Genomic DNA, 26967 nt, shown 5'->3' on the forward strand with positions numbered 1-26967 from the left:
TAAAAATATATTTTCTCTTAATTTCTGAAGGATATTTTTACTGGTTATAGAATTATGATTTGAGAGGTGTTTTTTTTCCCCCTTTCAGCTCTTTAAAGTTGTTGATTCATTGTCTCCTCGTCTTTGTCTTTTTCTGATAAGAAATAACCATCATTTATATTGTTAATTTTGTTTGTGATGTGTTTTCTCTCTGTGTTCAAGATTTTCTATTTATCTTCAGTCTCCAGCACTTTGATCATGCCTAGATCTAATTTTTTGTTTGTTTGATCCTGCTTGTGTTTTGAAGAAATTCTTTGATTTGTAGGTTGATTTTTGTTGTTGTTGCTAAATTTAGAATTTTTTTTTTGCCATTTTCTGTACCTTTTTTTTAAAAAAATCTGTTCTCAATCTGGAGTAAAAATCACGTATATGCTAGACCATTGATATTTTTCTATGGTTTACCTTTTCAGTTTTTCTGTATTTCTTATGTTTGATAATTTCCATTAATATATCTTTAACTTTATTGCTCTTTTTTTCCAACTCTCTCCAACCTACTGTCAAACCCATCTTTTTAAAATGTCATTTATTATAATTTTCTGTTCTAGAATTTCTAATGTGTTTTTAAATTTTTTTCTGTTGAGTTTTCTCCATATTTTTATTCATTAAAAATATTTTTCCTTTTTGCTTTTTCAAATATTTATCATAGATAGTGTAAGGTCCTATTCTACTAATAATAGCATAAGGATCATCTTTGGGAAAGATTGTATTTTCCAGTTTCTTTTCATTTTCAATAATCTTAGATTTAGTATTAGACATTATAAATATGTTGCAGAGGCTAACTTTTTCATCTACCTCTGAAAAATTTTGATATTTAACAGCATGCGATCTGCTTTCGTGGACTCAAACTCCAAAATCTGTCAATCATGTGCTGCACAGCAGCTGCAAAATTCTGTTCTTCTAGACTTCCAGCTGTCATATTCCCTTGCACAAATACTTTAGGGGTCATCTGAGGGTTATGGTAGGTGTAAACAAGTAATGGGACTCACTTTTCTGTGGGTCCATCCTTTCTTCCCTATCTGCATTCTGCAACTGTGCTAGCAGCCCATATTTCTGTCTCTGACAACTCCACCTACTTAGTTATTTTTTTTTCCCATTAATTCCAGCCTTCTCCCACTATGAATGCTGGGTACATCTTATGGCGTTATGCCATATAAGTGCAAATCTACATGGTGCGGCACCCTTTTTTAAGTGGTCAACTTCCCTCTAGTTTCTGCCTGCTTTTGTTCATCAGTGCTTTTAAATATGTGTTTTTATATTTTGTCTAGATTTTATAAATGCTATGTATGAAAGTGTCAGTTCACCATGAAACACTTTACCATTTGGAAATCAGGTTAATATTATTTTATTTATTAAGTTCAGAAACATGAGAACACATAATGTTAATAATCACTAATCAAAATATATTTCTGATAAAAAATAGATTGTAAGGCTCCAGTGCCTGGATTTCCTTTGGGAGACTGCACATTTTTTGAGTAAAGAGCAGACTGAAACAACTGAAAAAAATATTTTACTTCCTCACTGAGATAATTTAGTTGATCATGAAAGCAAAAAATTTAGGTGAACTACTCATATCACTCTGGAAAGGATGTTTCCTGGAGGACAATAAACATATGTGTGTGTGTGTGTGTGTGTGTGTGTATATATATATGTGTATATATATAACTGGGGTGCTTTTCAGACTGTTTACATATTAAATATTCACTTGTCTTTAATAATTATATTTAATTCCAAAGTTCCATTTTGGCAAATGAATCTCTTATAAATATTTTAGGCCACTAGTAATAAAATAGCATAAACTGAAATTATGAAAACCAAATTTTACGTTACGCGGGTGGTAATGCGTCATGTTAGTTGTGAGGTATTATAGTTCCTGGAATGTGAGGATTGTGAATATTATCACATTTATACCTAACAGTTTTTTGAACTACTTATACAGCTGCATTATTCTTATAGTTTCTAACAAACCAGTGTACCTCAGAGAATTAATTTATATGGAAACCTAATTTACATTTGAATATAATCTGCAATGCTGGGTTTCAAAAATATCAAATAATCTTACCAGGCATTATCATATTAAAAATAATTGACTATCATCTAGAGCAGTATTATAATATCTCATGTGATTAACTGCTAAGTGTGTTAAATGTGCATAAATTTAAATTGCTTGAATGAATCAATTTTATTACACTAAAACTTGCATTGTTTCAAATAGTAGTATATTCTTGAGATGCTCTTTAACTTCTTAACCTAATATGATGAATATGGAAATAAATTCACAGAAATGTGAGAAATACCAATTATGACAGATTTTGTATCTATTCTATGAGACCTCACCTTGGAAAATTCAAGCTAACATTTTATTTAGAATTCAGTTTCATTAAGACATGTCTAAAGTCTTCTATTTCCCAGTTTAAAAAAATCTATGTGTTATATATATATATACACACACATATATATGTATTTCTATCAGTTACTCTTTAACAGGCTTCCCAGTCAACATTAAAAGAAAAAAGAAAAGAAGAAAAAGAAAAGAAAGAGAGAGAAGACAAATAATCTGATGTAACTATTTAAAAAGATAAATCTCATGTTTCAGGTATTAAGATTTCTTCCTTAAAAGAAACAAAAACATTTACACAAAAAAGGATCAATCCCTGTACTGTTAGAACTAGCTCAGGTTACTGTCAAAATCAGGACTGCCTCCTTTAGCACGCCTAAATTTTGCTTATTTAGGTTATTATAAAATAAACCATGAGACAGAAATTTTATGATATCATGAAACCTAGAGATCAAATGATATTCTCCTGCTGCCACGTTTTCTTCGCCAAACGACTTGTACAATATTCGGATATTATTACTGCAGGGCCTTCAACCCTTTGTATGTATTTAACCCACTGTTTGTGCAGATAGAGATCCTGTTTTCCCTTTTCAAATATCTCAGTAGATATGGTTTCTAAATGTTTAGATCAGGGATTTACATTTTTTTTTCTGTAAAGGGCCAGAATGTAAATATTTAAATCTTCACATGTCATTGAGTCTCTGTTGCAAATATTTAGCCCTGCTATTATAGCATGAAAGCAGTCTTAGACAATATGTAAATGATGGCCATGGCCATGTTCAAATAAAACTTTATTTACAAAACCAAGTGACTGGCCACATAATTTGCCCACTACTGCCTTAGCAAGAGTGAGAGAGAGGTTTTTGTCATCAATAGACTATCTGCTTCCAAAGGATTCTAGATCTTGTTACCACCTCTCGTGGTGTAGATAAATAGACAGTAATAGTATCCAATTGCTATGTCACTTTTATTTCGCTTTTCTTTAAAGACAAGATTAAAAGAAAGCCTCTTGCTCTTCTTTAGTTGCAGCCTAAAGCACCAAGATGGAATAATTTTTGAAAGAAAACTCTCAAAATCTTGACAAGTGGTTTCAGGATTTGTTTGTTTTAAGACTGTGATGTGCATTTGACTGAAAAAAATGTCCAAATATCTTAGTGTGATTTACCTAGAGACCATATTTAGTAAGCAACATTTGTAATATTAGTATTTTCCCAAGACAGTTTAGAGGAAATTATATGGATTGGACTTCAGGCCAATAAAGAAGAATTTTACCAAGGGTCTGTTTGAACAAGAACTGATAAGAAAAGTCAGCTCATCTGGCTAATTATCCCAGAATTAATGGATATTTTTAAATAGCAGCAATTACTAATTACTGGAGAAATTTTGAAAATTTCATAATAACAAAATAATTCTAAAAACCCTAGAAGCATGCAGGACATACAAAAACTACATAAAAAATAAGAGACTTTACTAATGGATGTAAGATGTAAATAATAGTAAAATATACTTTGTTTTGGTAGCAATACCTTAAAGAAAATATGCACATTCTTAAATTTATCACTTAAATTTAAACTATCAATCACAATCTCACCTAGATTTTTATAAGCATTTGACAAATTTACCTTAAATATAAAATATTTAAGAATAGCTGAGCATTTGAGGAAAAAAATAGAACAGTAATGGTAAGGGTCTAACTTAAAAGATGACTAAGCATACTATATGCAGTGCAAAAATAGAAAAAAATAAATAAATGAAATAGTTATAACTCTGTCTTATATTTTCATAGAACAAGTTTTCAATTTGTTAAGTAACTAAGTGTACACAAATAGAAAATCATACTTAAGAGGGTGATTAATAATATCATGGTCCTGAAAGTCTCCAGAAAAAAAAAAATAAGAAAAAATATGTTTACTACTGTAGATATTAAATACCAATATGATAAGGTGCTTCACAGATTGTTAAAATGCATATGTAAGACTTGGAGAAAATATTAACAACCTGTATGGAGACAAAAATTAATCTATAAAGTATTTGAAGTATTTGTAAGTAAAAAAGGACAACTAATGGAAAAAATGGACAATGTGAGAAGGTAATTCACAGAAAAAAATGGTCACAAAATTTTAAGAAAAAAATGCTCAACCTTATCAATCATTTTAAAAATACAAATTATAACAGTGAGATAATATCCTTCACTCCTTTGATGGATTAAAATAGAAAAAATGGTAAACTCCTGGATTTGGAGACTTTTCATGTCTTTGAGATTTCCAATTAATGTAATTATGTGCAGGATAATTTGACAGTATCAGTTAAATTAAAAATTATATGAAATATTAATATCACTATTTCATTACTCTATATATGTGCTATAAAAGTAAACAATGGTATACAAAGAGACATGGCAAATGGAACTGTTGCAGCACTGGTTGTAACAACATCTATAGGGAAACAGTTAACTAAATTATTCTATTTTTCCACTGTAGACTGCTATGTAGTACCAGTTAGAACTTTGCACACTGATGAATGTTAACTAGATTTATTGTGATGATTGTTTTGCAATATATACCAATAGCGAATCATTATGTTGTACACCTGAAACTAATTGTATATATCAACTGTATCTCAATTTTTAAAAAAAAGCTAGACCTTTTTTGTATTAACATAGAAAAATCTCGACAGCACATTATGATATGGAAAGCTAAGAGGAGTCCAGAGTGTATATGACACGATTCCTTTGTTTAAATAAATACACCTAAAACATGTTTCTGTAATCGTTTCAAGATTTGTGTAGTACTGTGGAACACTAATACAGTGAAAGCTGATTATATAACTCAGTTAAAAACAGCACTTTTTAAAAAATTAGTAAGGCCAAAAAAAAAAAAATCAGCTAATCTGTCTTGTCATTTGTATGAAATCTTGTAAGTTGAGAGGTAACCTGTGTTTTTTTTTAATCCCTGAAAGATTTTACAGAAAAAATCTTTAAGCATAAAAATTTCATCATTGCCTACTAATTGTGGTTAATTAGTCTGTTTACTTGGTTTAGGCAAAGCTAGAAGTGACTTGATATTTTCAGTGCATTAAACCAGTGGCTTGTTTGAAAAATCCCAAGATAATTTTCTGCAGGAGAGTGCTTTTGGTTAATACTGCAAAAAGTAAGTTTCCATAAAATAAATATGTAAAATAAAGTCACCATTTACTATAAAATTCCTGTGTTTTTTTAAGTAAAATGAGTATATAACATTATATTAGCTTCAGGTATACAAAGTGATAAATTGATATTTGCATACACTGCAGCATGATCACCACAATTATAGTCTAGTTACGATTTGTCATCATGCAGTTGACTCCCTTCAACCATTTTCCCCACTTCTCAACCCCATTCTCCTCTGATAACCACAAATCTGTTATCTGTAACTATGAGGTTATTTTTTGGTGGAAGTTGGGGAAGGATTTCTTGACCTTCATATTTATTCATGTTCAGCTTCTCTCCACCACCCTGTTTTGTTTTGTCTATTTTTTTAAGTCCATGTATAAATGAAATTGTACAGTATTTGTCTTTCTCTGTCTGACATATATCACTTAGCATAATTCCCTCAAAGTTTATCCATGTTGTTGCAAATGGCAAGATTTCCTTCTTTTTTATGGCTGAGTAGTATTCAATTGTGTGTATGTGTGAGACATCTTTATCCATTTATCAATCTATGGATACCTAGGTTGTTTCCATGTCCTGGCTATTGTAAATAATGCTGCAGTGACCATAGGGGTGCATATATATTTTTGAATTTGCAGATTGCTTTGGATGGTATGGTCATTGTAACAATACTAATTCTTCATTCCATGAGCACAGTATCTTTTCACTTACTTGTATTGTCTTCAATTTCTTTCATTGGTGTCCAAATACATGTCTTTCCATGTATTTGGACTTCCTTGGTTAAATTTATTCCAAGATATTTTTAATGTAATTGGAAATGGGATTGTTTTCTTGATTTCTCTTTCTAATAGTTTGTTATTAGAGTATAGAATTACAATAGACTTCTGTACATTAATTTTGTATCCTGAAACTTTATTGGATTCATTTGTTAGGTAAGTTTTTTTTGTGGAGTCTTTAGAGTTTTCTATATATAGGTTCATGCCATCTACAAATAGTGACAATTTATTTCTTCCTTTCCAATTTGGATATACTTTATTTATTTTTGCCTAATTGCTGTGTCTAGGGCTTCCAATATCATGTAAGTAAAAGTGGTGAGAGTGAGCATCTTTGTATTGCTCCTGATTTAAGGGGAAAAACTTTCAGCTTTTCACTGTTGAGTATATGTTAGCTGTGGGTTTTTCACATATGGAACAGTAGAATTTTCTGTTCTGAATTTATGAGTGTATGACCAAAATTTTGGACAGTTTCATTTTTAAGAAGTATTTTGTATTTAGGCATTTAAGCATCTGGTTTATTTCTTAGAGTTTCTTACAAGACTGCCAGGATGTCTTCCAGTGCACCTTAAACACAAATATTCTGTTGAGTCACTAGAAGTACAAATTCCTCATTTCAGCTCCAACTATGTCTATGGCAGCTGCACATTCTTTTCTCATTGATCAAAGTCCAAAGCAAAGAATAATCCTCAGCGATTGCTTACTTATCTAATTTGCTTTCTGGCTCAATGTTCTAGTAAGATTCTTTTTGAAAGGTCAGAAACTTGTCTTCAGCTCATTTCATTAAATATGAAAAAAGAAAGAAGCTTTTTATAATTTAGTAAGAACAAGGTACATAATCACAAAGTGAGAGGTGTTAATATCTATTCTTAGTCAAAATGAATTTCATCATTTTTCATCTTTTATTAGAGCTTTAATTGCCATTATAATAAGGATATCATATAAAGGAACTGCATAGTAAAGAAGACAATAGCCTGCAAGGATCCCCATTGTTGAAGAACCCTTCTCATCATCTGAAAGGAAAAAAGGATTAAAAAGGGCTATTAAATGATAATTTTATATATTGGAAATCAGTTGTAAAAGGAACTTTTTGTGGTTGCTGCGGACCAAGAAGTCATTGAGAACGTGGATTCTTACTAGCAAATTAAATTTGAATGAGAGATTAATAAGATTTTATTCACATGCCAGTTTATTATTTTTCCAACAGAATCTCATTTCTATTTTTATCTCAAAATCAACTATCTGCTCCGGCCAACACTGGTTAGTCAGTTTTCAATGGTTAACGTTTACATCTTGTCAGCCACTTATTAGCTATTCGATCAGTATCAAGTTTCCTATCCACACTAAGCATCAGTTTTCTTATATGTAAAATGGGATAATAAAATGCACTCTCATACCTGTTTCATAACGTTGTAGTGAGCACTAAATAATCCCTGTAAAATGATTTGCACAGGAATAGCTTTGTAGTTAGTGATCACTAAGATGGAAGTTATTAGTGCCTTTATCCTGTAGTGTGTCCTTGTTAAATACTTTCCTCTATACTCATAATGAAATAGACATTGATTCCTTGAGTGCCTTTCTACTCTTTTCCATTCATGCAATTATAGCCCTGTGAATTGGTATTATCAATGCTATATAGTTTGCACTTTTAAAAGTACTTCCTCTTCATTATAACTACTCTTCCCCTATACATTTATCTGTCCCTCTATGTTATAACTCTTCAAAATTTTATTCCTTCTTTGTGTCTCAGTTCTTGCTGAGTATAAGAGAAAAGCTATAAATATTTCCTGAAAAATGTTATATATGATAAATATGTATTTCATATATATGTTTTTTAATATACATATTTATACACACATATACTGTTTTGCACCCAATTTCATGAGAGTTCATAACCTACATCACATCTCTTGTCCATCTAGAAGTTATCTAGGGGTCTGTGAACCCAGTCTTAAATATTGTTGTGGAATTTCTACATTTGTAGAAATCTCAAACTGGCACACAGCTTATTCTACATTAGAAGATTCCGATCTCCTGGTGCTTAAAATTACAGAAAAATGTAGGTATCATATAAAACACTTGGGGATTCAATGGGAAGCCAATTTGGACAAGAAATGTGGAATTGATATTAGCTTAAAAGGAGAGGAGCTGAAGCCTTTAAGCTAAGGGAAATATGAGAATGTGAAGACATAACAAGGGCAGATAATATTGTGGAAATGTTGAAGATAAGTTAAAAAATGATTTATTCGTACCTAGCTTGTGATGGAGGTACAAAGAAAGAGGAGTCCACCAGAGGATATGGACAGGGTTTGGGGATGCTTATATGTGTGAGGGAAGGGTAATTTAAGGCAGTGAGAGGTAAGCATACGTAATCAACTCTGTTTCTTTATATTGGGCCAAGTCAGCAGATTCTAACTTTGTGTTCAGCATTTGGTGAGCAAATACAAGAGGTCAATAGTAATGAGCTATCAGTGGAGACTTTCCAAGACTGTTAACTCCTTGACGTATCAAATCAGGTCTGTTGGAGATGTTTTCTGCAAGAGATTAGTATGAATGTCATCCCTCATTTTTCTTTTTGTCTGGCATAGCAACCAGCACATAGTAAATGCTGAAAAAACACTTGTTGAGTATTTTTACTAACCAGCTATGTGTCTGCAAAAACCGGGACAATTTCCCTATACACTGGAAAAGTTGTTCAGCTTATTTCAGCTTTACAAGGAACTTTCTCATCAAAGAGAGGGCCAGGCTTTTTGGAAATCAGTGTGGGAAAGACAGTACGGAGCCAGAGGGAGTGATGGAGTAAAGTGCCTCTATGTCTAATGCACTCATGTGGAAAATTAACTGTTCACCATCTAGGTCATTAGAGTAACTTGGGAAGACTCAGGTAGGCTTAGTGATTAGACTGCTCTGGTAGAAATTCAGAAACTTCAATTTTGTTACTAGCTTTCTGTCTTCTGACCTTTTGAAAAAGTAATTTCAGATCTCATTTTCTCTGGCTCTTAAATAGAATCATACTTGTCCATAAGGCAATTTTAAGATACTCAGATGAATGATGTTATACATGTTTAAATGCAATTCTCTACTGATTTACTGGAAGACATATATTTCTTTATTTGGAAAGTGTCCTTTATGTTTTATTAGCTCTTACCATATAAAAAAAAAAAGTCTTGAAATAAGCAGCTAGTGGAATTGCCACTTTGCCAATATGTAAACTGAATAACAGAAGTACAAGTAAAAGGATCAGAAGTCAGAATCTCAAATATCATATAGTCATTTATCCCCAAAATGAGAGTGAATAAAGAACTTCAATGAATCATAATGTTGAACTTTAGCTAAGACATAATCATGTTCACCATATCTAATTTCGGTTAATAACAATATTAACACAAAGCAGTGATTATGTGCAAGCACCATTCTTTTACTTATATTAATTCATATAATATCACAGCAATCATGTAAAGTATATACTATTGCTGTCTCCATTGTACACTAGAGGAATCTGAAGCATAAACATCCAATACACTTAAGATCAGTAAGTGGCAGAACCAAGTTGTGAACCTGGGAAAAATGGATTCAGAATCTGTGCTCATACCACCGTACCATACTATGCATCCAGTTGGATAACTTTTCATAACCATTGTTAGGTCACAAATCTGAAAATTCATCTCTACTGAAGCATTACTTATCAACTTACTTCAACTATTTTAAAAATTAGCTAAAAATATTTTATTTTGTAACACATGAAATAACATATACTTAATTCCTACTTTGTGTAAGGGGCTGAGTTTTACGTTGGTTGGATGGAAAATTAAATAAGACAGTGTTGGTTTCTAATTCTACATTCTACTCAGAAGCAGAAGATCCCAATATCTGTATGAAAAGGACAAAGTGTACAGTCAGATATTTACTATTAAAACGGCCATGGTTACTCCATTGCCTAAGACTTTACTGACCGTTATGACAGTATAGACAAGGGCTTGAACACTGTGAAACATGGATTAACACTTTCATAAGGATTTCATTTTGTTTTGTTTTTGTTTGAGACTAAGAGTTTCAACTATTTTCCTAAGCTCCACTTACTTAACCCTCACATGCATCTCAAGCAAGACTGTTGGGACAGACACTTTGCATTTTAGATATAATCAATAATAACCAAAATATTTTAATTGCTGACATCTTAACAGGTGACTGAAAACACAGTTGACCCAAACCATTTGTTACAAATCAGTGTAGAGTCAAACTGATTTAGGCAGGGAATGTATGTTCAGATTCACAATTCTTGATTTATAGCTGATCCACAGCCACAAGTCATTGCTCCTACTTAAAGCTTGGTCTCATACTTTGCTAAAATTTGCTAGTAGATTTAAGGGAGTATTTATTCCATGTGAACACATCTCAATAAGTTCTTGTAAATTTGTTTCTTAAATGATCCTATGAGTATCTTTCATTAAAATGCTTATGGATTTTCTTTTTTTTCAATATTCTAATCATAATATGTATCTCAGATTGTTTCATATACTGTATTTTTCTAAATCATTTTAGCAGCTGAAAGGTCCTCCTTCTGTGTAAGAAAGTGTATTATTTTTTGTCTAGTTACTTTTGTGTAGAACAAAAAAAAAAAGATTTTGAGGAAATAACATCACCCAAGTTGTTTTTTTTAAACACCGCATATACTGAATACATTATTTTATATTCTAAACTATGCTAACTTATATTGCTTGGCTTTCCATTTTGAAATCTTGTAGGTGGAGAAAATTTTTTCTACTCTTTTTTTTTTGATGTTTCTATATAAATTGCATATAGCTATTTACTTGAAATTGTGTTCAGTTTGGTAGAAATGTGGTATGACAATATAACTAACAAAGAATTGTATGCATATTTGTCTGTCAAAGGTTACAACTTGTGTTTTGGATACTGCTTATGTAGGTTGGACGTATTTATGCGTGACTTCTAGAGGGAAAGCAAGAGACTGAACATCACAATTTCTAAGCAACTTAAATTATAATGTGAGACAGACTTTGGTCTTTCTAGGGTATTATGCATATGGTAGATGGCCAGTTAGTCTCTTACTTAAACTATAGCTTATTCCACACAGCATAATGCAATGGAAATGGAATATTTTGATTCAAAATGATAATTCAGTCATGATGTGAGACTAGAAGTTGTAGGGTTTGAGCTCAGTAATATAAAGGTAAAAGCCAGCAGGTAACACATCGTATCTGTTTTTCTTTAAAATTTCCTATTTAGAGAAGTACAAAGTATCATGTAATAATTACTCATGACTATAAATAGACTAACCAATATTGAGGTACTTAGGAGTTATAGATATAGGAATCCAATTTAAACAAATAGGAAAGTAATTTGGGTACCTATAATGGAAAATAGGTTTAATTTTTGCAAAGAAGGATGGAGTAAAACTTATGATACAAAGAAAACAAAGAAGCCATAGGGTATAAATTCCCTGAAGTAGCTTCCATGGTTGAAGTAAATGTTTATTTCCACTCTGTGAATAAAGACATGTCAGGATTTTCTATGATGCATCTAGGGAAGTTGACATACTTTTTCATTTCTGTTGGGTGTTACAAGTTCATGTCAGTGAAATAGATGCATCTTTTGTCGGTTTCCTCTGACAGAATGAACACTATCAAAATACTAATAAAGAAGTTCAAGCCAATTCTTTATGTTCCTTAGCTCTTTCCACTGTTGCAACTTAATAAGTCTTGTTTTTTTTCAAATTGGTTATTACTAGTCCCTCAAAGATAGTATGTCAGCATTCTCAATCTGTTCTTCGAATGGGTGTATTGAACAAAGTTCCATCAACTCCCCTCAGTTATAAGGGAAAAACTACCAATTCATGTCATAGACAAGATTCTTCTTTTGGAAGGGCCCAATGAATAGGGCTGCTGATAGACTTCTTGCTTCTTTGCTACATGTACAGTTATGTTTTCTTTCACAAGATGTTTCACGGTTATCTCAAGAGTACTTTCTTCACTGCACTACAAATAGAGGGAGTGATGCTGCACATGGATTGGGTGTGCTCAATACATCTATGTTAAATGTTTTCTATTAGCAGTTCATAAAAGTTGCATGGACTGAAAGCATCTGCATTCAAGTCCAGTTCTGCCATTTCAAGCTGTATAACGTGGACTAACTTTTCTTATCTGGGCAAAAGGATAATGATACCTGAATGTTGTTACAATGAGATGATGGTCAAATGTGGTAATATGTGAGAAAATAGCCCTGTGAACACCAAGCTGCTATAGAAATATATGACATTATTTAGGGTATGAATTTAGCTACATAAGTGCCCGCTTTAAATTCTACATTTAATTATACTTTACAAAATGCTTTTTTTTATTTATACAGATTATTTTTCAATAAGCTGTTTTTATTCCTCTTAAAATGCTTAACTTTTAAGATATTTAAGCATCATTCAGCTCTCTCAAATTTTCACCATGTCAGGAACCAACAAATTTTGTAAATTCATTCTTGCCACAAAAATTTTGTGTATGCAAAAACAACAACAATGTTATTTATCAAGAGTATTTTCCATTATGGAGGGTCCAAATATTAAATAAACTGTTTTCAAAGCCATAAATTAGTTCTAAAATAGTGTTAAGTTCCTCACTCATATAACAGAACAAGCATGAATAAGAAGGTACAATCTCATGAAACATTCTCTGTTTCAGAGAATTAATTTTTTCACCACCTAAAAACGATTAGCACAGTAAGAACAAGTCAATTGTTATTTCAAGCCAGATAATAGAACATTGTGAAAAATAGGCACAATCGTTTACTTTACTTGCTTCTGTGTTTCAGGTAAATGTGACACTGGCCATTTGGTGTCTTTTCTTGAAACTACAAAGAGAATAGTGGGCATCTCTTATTCTACTCCTTGGGGTGTTATCTTTAGAGATACCTATCTTTGAGAACAGGACTTGAATCAGACTGTTCAATTAGCTGGGGTTTAACTTTTGATTTCAATTTAGAACTGAAGGAATGCATTCAGGCAGAAAGCCAATTTAGGTTTTACAGGTATCTTGTTCTCAGGACTGGTAGACTTGTTCCCAGAGGTAAAGTTCTGTTTTCCCATTGCTTTTAAAAAGAAAAAAATTAAGTCAGTGAAAAAAAAATGTGCTGTTATATTTTCATACTGTTCCCCTCACATTACACACACAAACATACACACGATTAAATTCTCTCGCAAATTATTATTTGACTAGCAATTTTCTTCCCATTCGTTATGCTACCTCTGACTGCTTAGGACTCTCATCCCAGTAAGTTTTGGTGTATCTCTCAATGGAAATAACACCTGAGTCAGGTTCTTCCCACATCATTGGTACTGGTCCATCCTATAGTCCCTATTTTAAGTGTGAAAAAAAAAAATAACGTAATACTAAATTCTAAGAATAGACTAAAACATTATACTGCTCTGACACCATATATATTTTTTAGGGGACTTCAAAGCTTTCTCCATAGATCACTGATATGCATTTCTGATAATATGAGAGACTAGTCAATGAGATATTCTTGGGCAGAATGATATGTCTTTCAAATCTTAATGCATGTTGTCACATGTGTAGAGAGCCAGTATCGTATCTTCTTCTCCTCTGCGTATTCTCCTATTTGCCCCTCCAGATCCATTTTTCATGTTGATTGTGCCTATGCAAGTTATTCTTTATAAACTGAATCAAGCAGATCTCTTGAGGTCTGCCTTTTGGTTGTATTTGTTCAACGGAAGGCAACTGCAGGAGACCGGAAAAAGAAACTCAAGGAAGATCAGAATACTTATTAACCATTTGCTTTCTGCTAGGCACAAACTGTGTCCCTCGAACAAAGGCCATAACTCCTGTTGGGCAGCGAGAGAACAGCTCTTCTGAATTTTGGCAACCTTGCCCTGAGGAAGTTTGGGAACAGCTCTTTACTTTTCTTAGCTCTAAGGTGTTTCATGTATTTTGTTGGGTTCCAGTCATCTATCACACACCTTTGAGTATCTCTCATTTAAGTCCACCACCCATTGTCATCACACTGACTAACATAATAGGGTGTTAAAGAAACAAAAATTCTGACACTGCCTCTTGAAAAAACTAACAAAAATAAGTTTTCACCTACATAGGGTTTTCATAATTTTTCGTGTGTGTATTTTCTTAATTTCTCAGTCTTTGCTTTTCAATTAAAATTTGAAAAATTAAGACATGGCAGATACAAAATCAGTGGCAAAAGATACAAAATTGTGAAGTAAAAAGTAAAAGTTCCATCTGACTACCTGCACTCTCACTAATGGCATTCCACTCCACCCTGCCACTTCTTATACCCAGAAAAAGCTACTGTTACTGTAGCCTTTTTTCCCCCTATGCATGTATTCACTTTTCATTTTGTTGGTAACAAATTATCACAAACTTTGTAGCTTAAAACATTCATTTATTGTGGGGAGGGTATAGCTCAGTGGTAGAGTGCATGCCTGGCAGGCATGAGGTCCTGGGTTCAATCCCCAGTATCTGCATTAAAAAAATAAATACATAAACCTAATTATTACCCCCTCCCCCCCCAAGAAATCCATTTATTATCTAAAAGTTAGTCTAAGTCAGAAGTCTGGACCTGAGAGTCTATTCAGAATCTCAAAATAGCAAAATCAGTGTGTTGACCAGGATGTATTCTCATCTGGAGACTCTAGCAAAGGATCTGACATCAACCTTCCTTCTGGTTGCTGGCAAAATTCACATCTTTGCAGCTGAAGAATTCATGGAGGCTTACTTCTTCAATCCAGTAATGGATAGAAAAAGTAAGTCTGTGGCTTTGAGTCTCTGGCCTCTAGAACCTCTTTTAAATGGTTCATCTAATTATGTCAAGCCCACCAAGGGTAGTCTGCTTTTGATTATGGTTGACCCTTGAATAACACTGAAGCTAGGGCTGTTGATCCCTGGAACATTCAAAAATCTGTGTGTAACTTTACAGCTGGCCCTTTGTATCTGGGTTTTGTATCTGTGGATTCAACCAACTGCTGGTCATGTAGTACTGTAGGAGATATTTATTGGAAAAAAATCTGAGAATAAGTGTGCAGTTCAAACTTGTGTTGTTCAAGGGTATACTGTATATCAAAGTCACAGTTGGACATTTCTTTAAATATTTATAAGTTGTTTAAATTTATTATTTATTATGAAAGTAATTTATGTTAATTTCAGGTAAAATGCTTTTAACAAAACAAATGTATGTTTTAAAGTCTATCCTGATATTTTTTGTGAAGATAAACACAGTTAACATATTTATCTATAATCTGCCTGACGTTTTTCTAAGTGTACATGAAGTCTGTTCAGTTTTTAAAATATGTTATCTTAAAACACACACCTGAACAGATATGGTTCTATGCCAACTATGGTTCTAGATCCTCAATCTTAATGACTATACATTATTGTATTTTATGAATGTGCCATAATTTTTTGTAGCCAAACTCTTTGGATGTGGAAATATTGAGATTTTCAAATATTTATTTTTCTCCTCACTGCTCTCTGTGTGTGTGTGTGTGTGTGTGTGTGTGTGTATTTCCTTGGGATAAAGTCCTAAAATCCATTCGTGCTTTTTAAAGTATTGTATTTATATTGCTAATGTTCCACTTAGAAATGTTATACCAGCTTGAAGTCTGCAAGAAGTTTATTATTCACAATTCTCTAATTTTTCCCAATCTAAAGATAAAAATCATGTCATCTTTTTAATAACATCTCTCTGACTATTATTGTGTTTGATTATTATTCCTAAGTTAGATATTTGCTCATCTGCTTTACTTAATATCTGTTCTTCTCTAATTTGATTTTTGTATAAGAAAAAATAAAATATTGCTTCTGTTGATTTAAAGGGAAAGCATATAAATATTAATAGTATAAAAATACTGTCAAACTTTGCAAATATTTTCCTCTGAGTATGTCATTTAACTTTCTTTACTAATTTCTGTTTTGTTCTTATTGTTTGTTTGTTTTTCCTCTGGATGAGTTTGACCACAGTTAACTTCCATGATATAGAGATACTTTACTCTTTTATTTAAACCGTTTTTTAATTGAAGTATACTTCATTTACAATGTTGTGTTGGTTTCAGGTGTACAGCAAAGTGATTCCGTTAAAATTTTACTCTTTTTTGACATTTATTTTATAGTTAAAACTTTTTCTCTACCAAGTTTATGTATTTACATATTATTTTCCTAGTAATTTTATGTTTTTCTCTTTCTCTTTTTAATTTGCCTAGAAGTATATTGGAAAAAAACATGTCAAGGTGGTTCGGTTTTACCCAAATGTTCCATACTGGAAATTCGTAAACATATACATGCATATGTGTATGCACACATACATAATACATGTTCATGTTTCTGTGTGTGGGCATCTATTCCTTTTTCACTCATATTGTCATGGCCCTAATTGCTAACTTAATTTTGTATGTATTATATGAATTTTTCTCAACTTATATTGATGTAATTCATCTATCAGTGTAAACAAACACTTGCATTGTGTTGTAAATATTGACCTACAACTTGCTTTTTTTACCCTAAAAGTCCCTGTGAGGCATTTATCTATGTCAATACATTCTACACTATTTTTAATGACTGTATACCATTTCGTATAATGCATCTATCATAATTTGTTTATTCACATTAGGATTAAGATTTTAAATGTTTTCAATCTTTTACCACTGTATATTTATATGTACTGGTATTTTCATTTTGATAGAAACAATTCCTAGATTTTTTTTGAAAAACACCTGCAAATACATAACAGAAGAGAGAGAGAGACAGAGATAGATAGGGAGACAGGGAGACAGAGAGAAACACAGAGAGAGACAGAGAGAGAAATTTTTAAAAATTGACTCATGCGACTGTGGGGACTGACAAGCCTGAATTCTTCAGGGTGGACGCACAGCCTGGGGATCCAAAGAAGAGCTGATGAGGCTGCTTTAACCTGCAGAATTATTGCTTTCTCTAGGGACCTCAATCTTCTTCTCTGAAGGCCTTCAATTTATTAGATGAGGGCCACCCATATTATGGAGAGTAATCTGCTTTACTTAAAGTCTACTGATTTAAATGTTAATCTTACCTAACAAATTGCCTTCACATCTAGACTGGTGCTTGGCCAAATATCTGGTACTTGTGACATGTATAATTAATCATCACAGAGCCCTAATTCCTTTTTTTGGAGAATACTTAGAAATCAGGATCTAGGCGCTGGGTGTATTCATTGCTACCGGGAAATCATTGCCACTCAGTGAGCAGACCTCAAAAATATATGTATGTACATTAACCCCATACACACACACAACTATCTGTCTACCTGTCTGTCTGTCTGTCACTATCTATCTGAAGGAGTTCATACTTACACTTCTGATTTTAATACACCATCATCAGTTCATTTTAACCTTCCCATTTCCTTATTTGTGACATTTTCCCTTCAGCACTGATAAACTTGGCTCTCATTACATACAGCATATGTACTTATTTGCACAATCCTTTTGTACACATAAAGGCATCTCAGAGTTATTTACTCATACCCCTGAGAGAAACAAGTTTACTAATTATATTACAGTATGTGTGCACAGTTTCTTGTGTCTTAAGACCCACAGTATCTAGTGAAACTATTATTTTCTGTTATTACTTAGATTAGTTTTTTTCTTTCTCATCACTTACAGTGCAGTTATGTTATTCATTGGTAATATGGCTAGCTTCCTTTGTTCCTGTTTTTCTTATCTTTTGGTGGGTATGTCTATTTTTAACTCAACATTAAAAAATAAGATGTAATGAAAAGTAGGCTTTATAAATTTAAATTCCCAATTAATTGAAACTATTTAATGTGCTTCTCAAAGTTTACTTTTATTCAGTAGTGATCCTTGATCATACTATTAAAGCAAGTTTGATTTCAGACAAATGGTAAGCAACATTTTTCTATAGAAATCACATTAAATCAATAAATACTAGCATTAAATTAATAACTATAACACAAGATAAATCTACTTTATGATTTCACTTATGTGGCATTCTAGAAAAGGCAAAATTATAGGGTCAGAAAACAGATCACTGTTTACCAGGGCTAGGATTGACCTCAAGTGGGCATAGGGGAATTTTTGCCGTAATGTATATGTTCTGTATCTTGATGCTGGTGACAGTTACATGAAAGTATACATTGTCAAAGCACAACAAACTGCAAACTGTAAAAGGGTAAATCTTATTGTGTGTAAATTATATTTCAATTTAAAAAGTATGCAGAGTGCACCAAGTACAAAGGCTAAGATATGGCATATGAGAAATATGATTTAATGGTAGTGTTTATAAAGAAGATGTTAAAATTGTAGATGACTCAACGATATGTAGTGTCTGACCAAAAAGACTAATTTGATCTTAGGCTATGTTAAAAAGTAAAACACTGTTTAGATCAAGGGAAGTTGCTGATAATGTTTGGGTACCAGTCAGATGATAGCTGTGTTATTCAAATTAGCTCTGAGCTCTGGGTGTTACGCTTTAAAAGGATATTAGAGAAAAATCACCAATTATGGCCTGGAGGCTGTACATCCATGCTACGCAAATCACAGTCTGAGGACCAGCATCAGTAGCATCACCTGGGAGTTTGTTAAAAATTCAGAATCTTAGTCTCAGTTTTATTAGATTCAAAGATCTTTTTGACTTTAGGACACAACAGACAGAGACAGAGACCCTGGGGTACATGGAAGGCAGCACTCTCTGCTACAAACAGTTTCAAAGGAGAAAAGACTCCAGGCAAGGCCACAGAGAGGAGAAGCAACCCAGGGAGAGGCTTATAGAAAACTGGAGCAGCAGGGAGCAGTTTATGTATGACAGGTAGGGTGGAGTTGGCTGGGTTCCCTGTGGATTGGTTTATTTGAATACCTTCCGTGGGCTCTAGGGCATAGAGGCTGCCCCCAGTTGTCTGAAACCTGGACCAGAGTGATTAAGCCAGATGCATAAAGGCCTACAGAGTGAAAGCCCATAAATGAAAGTGGTTGGGTAGTAAACTGCTCAAGAAGGAGACACACCAGCCTCTATCCAGTGCCTCAAAACTGAGTCAAGATAGTATAAAACACACACTACTTACAAAACTGCATTACAATTGACCCCTTGATGTCTTGAAATCAGTCTTCAGCTTGAGTATTTGGAGTATCTGAGAGACCCAAATAGTAGAGGAGACTTTCAGAGAGTAAGGCATAAGTTGCCCTCAACAGCATAGAAACTGTTCTATTATGAGAGTAAAAAGGAACATAGCAGAAGTATGCAGAGTCCTTCTAGGCCAGCCCATTACCAAGTTTTTTATTTATATGGCAGTGGCCAAGAAAACAGATCTAAATTTTGAGGCTCTCTAGCAAGAATCTGGTGAAGTTGTAAAGTGTGTTTAAAGTTAAGAGTGGTATTTTTTTTTTTTAATCACAATAATATACTAGTGTTTTCCTTGAATTAGTTTGGAGGATTCCCAGCTTCACTGTTGGAAGGTGTAAATGGACAACTTAGTAAGGTGTAAGTAAAAGTTAGTGATATCTGTAACCAAGGATAAGGAATGAGACCCAGGACAGGATGTCATGATAGCAAGCTGAAGGGGATTGGGAGACATCGTTGGGAAATGGGAAGTTCTATCCACAAGACGTCCAGAGGCACGTGCCTTCTGGGGAAAGCAACGATTTCCACTTAATTTTAGGATGGTACAGTTAGTAGCAACTTCTGTAAGATTTCCCCTTAGGCATGGAGTGGAGTGCAGGAGTACATGTTTTGGCAGAGCGCAAGAAATATGAAAAGATCATGGGCCAAACGGTGAGCTCAGGAAACATAACAGAATGCCTAGTATCTGTTGACCTAAAACAAATATGCTGCCAGATCTTTTCTTGTGCAAAGACAGGTTTATTCAGGATTATCAAAGAATTGCAATTTGGAATCTACAACCAAGGTGAGCCACCTGTAAGTGCCCACACAGCACAGCAAGGAAAACACTTTTATAGAGAAGAAAAGGAAGCTTTGAGGGTTATAGTAAACACAGAGTCGATGGCTCATCATTGGTTGAGTCCTTGCCAGGAAAGAAGAGAAGTCAGAAATTTCTTCATCCAGTTGGGTTCTGTTATCACTGAAGGACATCAGAGCTCCCCACTTCTGGTCTCACTAATCTATTTATTTGATGTTTCTGTTTATTAATTTTTTTCATATCAAAAAAGAGAAGCAATGAATGTCCTATATCCAAATTTTCAGTGCCTTAAGAGGAGCAGTTTTCAATTAAGAAAGATTAAGAACTATATAGGCATTTATTTTTCATTTTCTCAAATTTCATTGTTGTTATTTGGGAAGCCAATTATGCATCATATTTAAACCAGCTACCTGGAACCTACTGGAGAAATGAAAATTCTATTGAGTGTTCAAGAGCCTAGCCTTGTGTATTTTGAGAAGTGAAATGTGACAATTACTCACTATCTATAATGTCAAACTCCAAAGTGGGTAAGGAGAGTCCTGGTATTGTGATCTTATTATACATTGAGACATTGGTGACTTTGATTTATATTTCGAGTAAATATGAGGCAAGAAACTCCCAGAATTCCTTAGCCTGAAGGGGAAAATTTCTCTTAAGCTGTAGTCCAAGATTTTGTAGAAATGTGCAAATTGAACCATTTGCTAACAAGGGCCTGTAGCCTTAAGATGACTACTTGAACTTTAGCCAGTAATGCTGACCCTTGGGTCCCATTTTTTTTATTAGGGACATCTCAGCTAAGGGTTGGAAAGCAGCAGCATTCTCCTGAGCCCCATCATTTATGATGGTGACAATGCAATTGGTACAGTGTATGTTCTCATTGCTGTTCAATTTATCCTAAGGGGCTTCCCAGGGGACTAAGGAGTCTGGGAAGGAGTGACTCCTCCAGCACTATGACATCTGACTAGCGACTAAGGACAAGGGTGGCCACTCCCTCCTGCAGGTGGAATATAACACAGGCTTCGAGTTTGCCCCTATCCGGTATTAAGAAAGCCTCAGTAGCCCTGGCAAGCTTGTTATGTGCTACCTTCACAACCCAGGGAATAATGGACAGCTGGGTGTGGAGGGTCACAGAAGAGCCTAGTCTGTGGCCAGCAATTTTTACTCTAATGGATTATAGCATAAGACTAAGAAGGGCAGTTTTTTGCATCAGGAGCCCATGGGCAATTTATGGGCACCATTAATGTCCAGAGATTCCAGGAGGCAGGAGAAAAGATTGGCAAAGTCTTTACAATGAAGGAGTCTCTGAGAACACTAACAAGAGTGCCTGATAATTTTGATTTGGACCACTTCTAGAGCCTTTTGTTAAGGTAGGCTGTTTGTAAGTAGCAGCATCAGTGAAATAAAGTAAAATCTGTAAATGAGGAATACATTGCTTCTAGAACTCAAAAAGAGCTACAAGATGTTGGGTTTGTATGTTTTTAACGCGTGTGCCAAATGAACCTTCTAGGAGAAGGATATCCTCAGTGTATTGTCATACCTGCGTTACTGGAGAAAGGTTGGTGTAGTTAAGATCTTGTCTGCAAATATGGTGCACAATGGCAAGGCTATTAAGGTACCTTATATAGAGTCTAGTAAAGATGTTTTGTGTCTTTTGAAGGTAAAGGTGAACTGCAGCTGAGGGGCTGTTGAAATAAGCATAGAATAAAACACATTTGCTGAATCTATAATGGGAAAATATTTACCAGCTGCTGGTTGGATGGAGTTAGTAAATTCAATAATATTGGGTATTGAGAATTTAATAGATGTGAACACGGCATTAGGGTTTTGGTAATTTATGACAATGCACCATTTATTCTTTCTTAAATATTCATGTTTAATAACAAGCAAAATTGGGCTGTCAAATGTAGAAACACCTTGAATGTTTCACAAGAAATGAATCACCCATTCATTAATTAGGTCTTACATAATAAGTTTCAATCTTTGAAGTCACTGTTAAAATTTGTATTGGGCTGTATTAGCCATTCTAACTATGGGTTCTGTGAGGTCCCATTTAATCAAGCCAAGTTGTAAGTGTCAGAGACTTAATTTAAATTTATTACTCACTATGTCATAATATTTATGTCTAATATGTAATATTTTAGGGCAAAAGGTACTATGGTATGGGAAATTTAGTCAGGGTTATAATTAAAATGACGCATAGCTATTTTTTCTTTATATATTCAGTTATTTTTTAAAGATTATAGGGATACCACATTTAAATTTAGTGGGATCGTTGAGTGTAATTATAATTTAAGGTCCAGTATTAGGGTCCATGGAGCTTTGTCATCGGTACATTTTAGCAAATGTTCAAGTTAATTTAAAATCTGTTGTAGAGGCACAAAAACCAGTCAGTGTCCTTATATCTTTTTGTTATTTACATTTTTATGGGTAAGTCGTGGATTTTTAGTTGAGTCAAATAATGAAGCTTTGTTTTAATGTAATTGTATATACACGTGTGTGTCTGTGTTTTGTTGTTGGTTTCCTCTCCATGCATCCTGTATTTTTTTCCTCTTTTTTGATCTCCCCCTTTTCTCCATTTTGAACTTCTAGCAACCTAAAGAGACGGTTTTTAGTTTCTGTTTCTGTCTCTGTCTGATAAGTCATATGTGGTTATGGGAAAGGGGTGAGGAGTGGTACCCTGCCCTATGGGCAGCCATCTCCTATTCCAGGGATTGGGGTCTACACTTAGGGAGCTATAGCTGCCTCTCCTTGGGACAGCACAGTAGCCTCTTGTTCAACGTATCAGTCCATTCAAATGTTGGTATGTAGTGGCACTTACCAAAGCTCAAGTATGCTGGCTAGTGTTTTTTCATTATTTCAGCAATTGAGTAACTTTGGCAAGTGTATGGAGAGCACAGGGATAAGCTATTCATTCCCTTGTCTGAGAGGCCCCACTTTGATTTAAACATCAGGCTACTGATCTCCACGAGTGCAATCACAATGCCCCTGGGATCTGGGGACCGTGGGGTTAGCTGGCAACAGCAGCAAGGGATGTGCACAGAAGTCAGGTCACTACCACGCTTACCTGAGGAACATCCAGAACAGTTGGGCTGTCATTTCTCCACTGTAAGGAAGTTCAGTCAACGCCTTCTCCCACAGGGCTCACCCAAAACACACAGACAAACCAGAATTCTGCCCCGAATAGTAATAATGATAAACACTGACACTGAAGAAGTGACAAGCCCCTAAAATAAGCCTCTGCCAAACACAGGTTATGACCAAAAACATACCAGAAAGCTGACTCTGGAAAGTATAGCTCAAGTGACCCTTTATTTCTATTGCACTAAGGGAGGCCCCCACCTGGGGTAGCATCTAGCTTCCTGAGTTTAGCCAATATTTTGAATATTCCACCACCAAGGAAATGTGGGTAAAGAGAGACATTGGTGCCAGTAACAGACACAGGAAGTTTTATACGATTTAAAGATTCCTTTGATGGTGGGACTCAACACCGACACTGGGAAAGGTGAAAGACAGAACCCTTTGTTGCCTACAGGAAGTTGGACCTGTGTGGGACAGCTTACGTAGGGCAAGTGAGATGGGGTAGCGAGGTTTCTTGGCTTTCCTGTGGATTCGCTTATTTGAATGATTTCCCAAGTTCTGGGACAAGGGGGCTGCCCCTAGTCTGATGACTGGTCTGGGGTCCATTACCACAGGTGCATGATGGCCCAGGGTGTGAAAGCTCAGTAGTGGAAGTGTTTGGATTATAGACTTAATTATCTCCTCAAGAAGAGGAGCTGACTGGCCTCTAGCTGGGACCTCAAAACTAGGTCAAGACCTCATTTAGAACAACAACAAACAAAAATTAAATTACAGGTCTTATCTAGGCCCATTGCCTCAGATTCTGCACTTTGCTATCTCCACAGGATGCCAATGCACATTCAAGCCTGAGAAGCACTGCTTTCAGCAGTACCTTTTCCGGAGCGGTTGAAACAGTTGAAATATTTAATTTAGAAAAGAAGAAATTTTGAGATGAATATTGGAGGTGAGTCAAAATACATTTTTAAAATCTAAATATATGAGGATTCTCATGATATAATTGGTCTCTTAGGGAAGAAGAAGAACTATTAATTGCAAGTTCAAGAATATAGATTTTGTTGGAATAAGATCATGGTCAGCCTACTGTATTATTTGGTGACCCTCTCTATGGAAGAATTATACATCTTCATTCTGTTTAACTTAGACACGGCCATATAACTTGTTCTGGCCCATGAAATGTGGAAGAAAAAGACATTTGTTATTTCTGTGTGGAAACTTTAAGAAGTAGTGAATATTTCACCATTTGTCCTTTCCCCGCTTCTGGGATCATAGAAATATATGTCAAGATAGAGCTTCCAGCAGCCTGTGTACCTCAAGGGCTATAATAAGTAGGGTCTTGCTACCCTGCAGTGGATATATCGTGTGAACAAGAAACATTTTTGTTTTAAGAACCTTTATTTTTATTGTTTGCTTGTTTCCTTCTATTAAGCCTCTGAAATTTGAAGGTTGTTTACACCTGGCGTAGGTATAACCTAGGATGGCCTGGCTGAGACAGTGAGGAACCTTCCGAAATAAGAAATGTGCAAAAAGGCAATCCACTTTCTCCTAAGGAATGAGAATAAGATTTTGCAATCAATCAGACGTTGCTTTACATCCTAGCTCCACTGTTCCCAGACAGTTACATGTCTAGGGTCTGGCGCCTCATGGATGTTTGATAAATGTTACTTTCCCTCCACTAATGCAGTGGCTCAAATGATCCTGTGGAGCTCTATGTTTCCATGGGGTACCTCAGGGATCATGATATACCTCTGAGAGGAAGCTAAAGGCACAGGGCTCCAGGCCTGCAGTCTCCTATTCAACCAGTGTGACCCTGTGTGAATACTTTTACATATTATAGTGGCATTTAAATTTAGCTGACTAATAATCTCCAAAGGGGTATGAAATGTAAAAACTTGTGCTCTAGAGAATTCCTTGTGAATGGAAATGTACCAGACATTTCAGTTGACTATAGTTGAGCAAAGAAAGCTAGGGTGGCAAAATGTGCTAGTTTCCACAGGCCTGATTACTTAAATAGTAATTGTTCTCTTTTTTACTTTCAAAAGTTGGCCAGTTTGAATGGTAAATTATATGATCACCCTAATAAAAAGCTGAGTACAGTGGCATTATGAATAAATGATGATAGTAATATATAGTTAACATTTACATAACTGCTCACAATCTACTGAACATTTTTCTTTCCTTTTTAAAAATAGATTCTTTTTCATTTGATGAGTAAATGGACTACATATACTTTAAAATATATTTCAACTTTGAGATTCTATCGTAACATAAACAATAGAAATTGCCTGGAGTAATCGGGTCTCTTTAGAGGATGATGAAACTGTCATTGCTAAAAATAATACCTCTTGATAACACCTAATAAACAGAAGCCTTGAGAAACAGAAAAATTTAAAATTCATACTTGAAAGTATTATGCGGTTCTAAGAGATAAAATGTATCTTATAAGAATGCAGGATTTCATCGTTAAAAAATCTTTAGAGTTGCAGGGGAAGTCAATTATATAACTTAGGAACAACAGAAGTAATATCCATCCAACAGCCAAAGCTGTCATGCACCAGTTGTATATTTTAATCTGACTTAACACATAGGTTCTAAATCTAATGGACATGTTCAAAATCACCATTTCCATCTTTTTGTAGTAGAGTCACTGACAATTATGAATAGGGTTCACATGTATCCTTGGTGTTATAGTCAAAGGGTCAGCTGCATCCTAACCATTAGTTCCAGTTCTTAAGTACTCAGAAAATCAAAAGGGCAGCTCCAAACGTGTTGGTTTAGGAAAGCAGCTGTTTAAGTTATATAGGCTTATGTAGCTGTGGCGTTTGTTAATGATAAGCATTTTAAAACTTATGAAGGTTTAGAATCACTTGTAAAAAATAGAATTGACTTTACATTATTTCATGTTAGGAAATCTAGGCATAATTATTTATATTTTAACTATTTAAGACAATATGACTTTTAGGGAAATGATTTCAATCTGTCACTCCAATTTTAAATGTACAATTCGGAGTTTAGATTTTAAGTTGAAATCTTTGAAAATTTAAAAACAATATTAGAGTGTTTAAGATAACATAGAATCTCTCTATTAAAGTTTTAATGTGTCATAATTTTAAGAATTATCTAAGTGCTTGCAGAGGTTTATCAATCAAATAATGGGGGCACCTAAAAAGGAAATCAAGTAATTCAAAATATCTGATTAGTGGAAGGACTATATCCAGAACCTAGCAGAGTTTAAGTACCTCACATTGTCACTTAAATGGTGTTGGCCAATATAAGCCAAATTTGGAAGATTCCTCCTTTTATATGAATCTCTATTTGTGGGGAAAAAGGCGACAACCAAAAGTAGTCAAAAATATATCAGTGGTCATTTTCCTTCGTAGCCACACATCAATTCTATTTCCTGATAAGTTCCAGCCTTACTTTTCAGGTGTGAAAATAATGGTATGTGGCCACATAATGAAGGTTAAGTATTTAAATGTAATCATAAATTTGACAGCATATTAGCCTCTTGTGAGCAATGGAATTTGGGAGTGAATCTAATCTTCTTCATGCAGAACATTATTTCTGTATCTTATTAGTTAAAATAGACAGTTTTCAAGGATTTTCAAACCATAAATGTAACCTAGTTTGAAGAGTCTAAAGCTCAGACCTTGTGTTCTTAACTG

The 26967-nt window shown here is 34.2% G+C and overlaps 1 non-coding gene across 1 annotated transcript; it reads left to right on the forward strand.

Annotated features, from left to right (window-relative positions):
- Positions 1-14726: 14726 nt before the first annotated feature.
- Positions 14727-14798, forward strand: TRNAA-GGC (transfer RNA alanine (anticodon GGC)). The gene has a single exon. It is a non-coding gene; the product is annotated as a tRNA-Ala (tRNA).
- Positions 14799-26967: the final 12169 nt, after the last annotated feature.

Source organism: Camelus bactrianus, chromosome 11, assembly GCF_048773025.1.
Source record: "Camelus bactrianus isolate YW-2024 breed Bactrian camel chromosome 11, ASM4877302v1, whole genome shotgun sequence".
Lineage (NCBI taxonomy): Eukaryota > Metazoa > Chordata > Mammalia > Artiodactyla > Camelidae > Camelus > Camelus bactrianus.